This window comes from Dasypus novemcinctus, chromosome 3 (genome assembly GCF_030445035.2).
Source record: "Dasypus novemcinctus isolate mDasNov1 chromosome 3, mDasNov1.1.hap2, whole genome shotgun sequence".
Lineage (NCBI taxonomy): Eukaryota > Metazoa > Chordata > Mammalia > Cingulata > Dasypodidae > Dasypus > Dasypus novemcinctus.
In genome coordinates, this window is record NC_080675.1 from 67,172,405 (window position 1) to 67,176,499 (window position 4,095).

Genomic DNA, 4,095 nt, shown 5'->3' on the forward strand with positions numbered 1-4,095 from the left:
GATTATGAGAACTGTCTTACAAGTGAGGAAACAGATTTTATATTTTGGGCAAGATCATACAGCTAAACGGTGAAGCAGAGATTCAAACTAAGGTTTGATTCTTTGCACCAGCTTAACAACAGACTTCGCTCCCAGTTGCTGGAGGCAGGATGGGGCAATGGAACTGAAGAGGAGCAGGAGGAAGACAGGAAGATGCCTGTAAGTCACTGACACTGGGGACAGGCAGAGGCCAGAGAGGACAACTGCTGCACCTCTTTCCTTGGCTGGGACTTGTCAGAAAGGAACTCTCCAGGTCCCAGTTGCCTTAAGTATGGGTTTGCCCGAAGGCTGGAGGGACTCTTTTCCCTAGAGGAAAATGGGCCTGTGAGCAGGCTAGGAACTGATCTCCCTGAAGGGGGCTCAACATATGGGGCAGAAGGGTGTCTACCCCTCTCCTTTTGTTCATGCTTTCTATTGTTATTTCAGAGATTCTTTTTGCCTCACTCTGACTATTACCAGAAATATTTTATATAAAACTAAATAAATATATTAAAATGTACAAATGAAATTTTTAGCCTTAATCTCTGTACTTTAGTTTCCTTACCTACAAAACAAGTTTCCTAATTACTATGATTCTGGTGAAATGTTTCAGCCTCTTCAAATCACCTCAGGTCTCATTTTCATACAACCTTAGCTCTGCCCTATGGAGATACCAAAAACAGGAAGAGGTTTTGCTACCTCTCATTCCACTTCTACCTTGAGTAGATGCCAAGGTGTTCGCTTTCTTGCCATAAATTTGATTATTCTTATTACTGAGAAATAGTGTGTGATTATTTGAAGCTGTATTACCCAAGAAAAACACGCTCTTAAATTTAACCCACTCCTGTGGGTGTGAACCCATTTAAGTAGGACTTTGGATGAGGTTATTTCAATTACAGTGTGACTCACCCTAATCAGGATGGGTCATAACCCTATCACTGGATTCCTTATAAAAGAATGAAATTCAAACAGAGAAAAAGCCACAGGAAGTGAGAAGCTGAAATAGAACCCAGAACAGAAGGAAGAGACAAGAAGATGCTACCATATGCCTTGTCATGTGACAGAGGAAGCAAGGCTCACTGGCATCCTGCCCCAGACTGCCACAGACTTTGGGGAAAAAGCATCGCCTTGGTGATGCCTTGATTTGAAAACTTTCCAGGCCTCGAAACAGTCAGCTAATAAATTCCCATTGTTTAACCCGATTCCTTCCAAGGTATTTACTTGAGCAGCCTAGGAAACTCAAACACAGTGATTGAGCTTAATCTCATGCCATTTCTTCTACAGCGCTGCAGTATTTTTTCCCATCTCAATAATTTTGAGGCATCCAAAATGGAGTTTCTTCCCCTCTCTTTTTTTTCTCTTGTGGAAACATTGAAAACATCGGTTCAAAAGAATTAGACCCTGTGTTGTAATTCTCACAGACACCTGCCATTTTTATAGCATAAAGGTCATAATTTGAGCAATAAATTTTTTTTGAGGAGCAGTCCCAAAAGCTTACTGAAAAATGGTATATGGATTTAACTTACATCGAGAACCTTATGTTTAGTCCATATTTCTAAACTCTATACCCTATTTTGAACCAATGCACTTAAATCAACTTCTAACACTGATATACCTTCTGCGTGAACCTAAGCAGAAACTACCAGTCCCACATCCCTTCCCCTGAAGATAACATGGGAAAACACAAAGCCACTCTGAGAAAAGAGGAGCCATGGATTGATATTGTCTGAAGAATGTCTTGTGGCATCAGAAGGGTGGCACTTCCCACAGTCCCAGCCTTCAGCTGTGGTCCACTCTAAGTAAGTGGATTTCTCTGTTGAAACTTGCCCACAATAAGGAGATGGTGTTTCCAACAGCCAGGGAAGTCAGGGGCCCTGATCCATCCAGAGAGAAGGTGAAGAGGCAAGCTCTAGTATCTTGGTTCCAAATCTTCACCTTCATGTCACTTACAGACATCAAAGCCCAGGCTCTTGGTAGGAAAACACAGGATGCTACTGTCTGGAAATGTCTCTTACACTCACATATTCTGTTCCATACTAGCCTTCGGTCCCACAGTATGGCTTCACAGTCTTCCCCTCCAAAGCCACTCCTGCAGGAGATAAACTTGTATCCATCCTCGCTAACTTTGTAGTAGGTCTGAATGTGCTGATGTTTAGGAAACATATGAGCTATGTGCAGCCCCCGACTGTCTTATGGTTTTATCTTCAGAGGTCTGTAGTATATATGGTTCTCTGGGGACCCAGCACAAGTGAGTGACCAGGTTCCTGGAAAGAGAAGCTCTCTCCACACACTGTCCAGTACCCATGTCCCACAGGAGCAGGCTGTTTTCTGGAGAGCCAGTGCATAGCTGTGACGAGTCTGGGCTCACCGCCAAGCCAGTGACCACCATGGCATGGCCAGAGAACTGTCATTGCAGTTGTGAGGAGTCACACAAGTCTCACATCATGACCATCCTGTCACGAGAAGCACTGAAGAACTGGTTCGATGTGTGCATGCAGACTACCTTAGTGATTTCACGTTCATGTCCTTTGACCCTTTGCACCACATTTCCAGTTTTACCACAACTGTCTTATCTTCTCCTCTGGAGACAAAAAGGTCTGAGCTCTGAGCAGTAACTGCAGAGACATTATTCATGTGGGCTGGACTCTATTTTTAAAAGGTTTTAATTTGAATCTTCTCCTTTGTAACTCCACCAGGCCTGCTGTATTTATAAGTGCTGTGTCTGAGTTTGCTTTGCAGTCTCCCCATCACAGCACAGAACCCACAGAAACCTTTGTGGAAGAGCCTATTTCAGTTGGCACCTGAGTGGCAGAATCCCTTGTGACTATCAGAGTTGTGTTCCCCCCAAACCAATAGGATCTTACTGGTGAGCTGCCATATTCCAAGATCTGTAATGTTTATCCTCAGGAAAACAGTTAAGGCAGCCACTTTCTAATCTCTTTGCCCTTGCATTTGCTTGTCACTCTGCCTAGAAGCACTTTCAGTGATTTTGCAGCTGCTTTAAGACATGCTCCCTCTTTGGGCCCCTGACTGCTTCCCAGTACAACTTCATTTTAACTTGCTTAAATCCATCTGCAATTACCCTATTTCCAAATAAAGTCACATTCTTTGGTCCTGGGGATTAGGACTTGAACATGACTTTTGCAGAGCTACAATTGAATCTATTATACCCTTTCAAGGTAGACTCTGGGATTATGAGTACACAATTAGGTGAATTTCAAAGTTACTATTTGTCATTGTTACTGAGATGTCCCCTTTCAGTGGCTATGTTCTCCTTGTAGTCACTGAGAGACCAAAGGTTATTTTGGTTTGTAAAATCTTAAGAAATGCTCTCTTCATGGTATCCATAAGCATTTTGGGAGCAGTTAGTAAAACAACTCAAACCTAGTTCACAAAAACAATCTTTTCCCTAAGTTTGTATCACTTATACAAACAACCTTCACATAACCACATAACATAATCACATCCCTAGTTCAGATACTTTCAGAAACCCAAATCCCATAATTAACAGTTGCAACATTATGAGATAACAAAATCTTCATCCACAGTTTAGAGATGCTTGCTGTCAGCAATCTGGGAACTTTTTTTTCTTCTCAAGACTTTTGGCATCTTGCAATGCACATAGCCTCTCATTAGCACTGGGTAAGTGCCAGGTGGATTCAAAAAGAAATTGGTGAATTTTCCAAATTATATATTATCCTAGTTATCATATGAAGGAACTGTCTAGCTGTCTAACTACATCTAATTTTATAAGATGACAGTTTAAAAGGGAATGCTGTTTATCCCTGCCTGGATGACCCTATCCATAGATAAAGAAATGCAAGACATAAAGAATATAAAAGTCCCATCTATGAAGATAAAAAAACGAATAATATATACTCAGGCAAGATTTGAAATAGGGAGCAGTTTAGTATTGTTCATGAATTCCTAAAATAGTTATTGGGTTATGTTTGTAAACTGGCCCATCAGAGGTATCAATTGATTAAATTATGATTAGAACTTTGATTGGGTCACGTCAATAGGGCATTGAGTCCCTGCCCCTTGGTGAGTAGGGACCAATAGAGTAAAGACATGGCA

General features: G+C 41.6%; 1 pseudogene; it reads right to left on the reverse strand.

The window, feature by feature from the left end:
* Positions 1-1,797: 1,797 nt before the first annotated feature.
* Positions 1,798-2,470, reverse strand: LOC101431942 (WD repeat-containing protein 31 pseudogene; annotated as a pseudogene).
* Between the last annotated feature and the right edge of the window lie 1,625 nt (positions 2,471-4,095).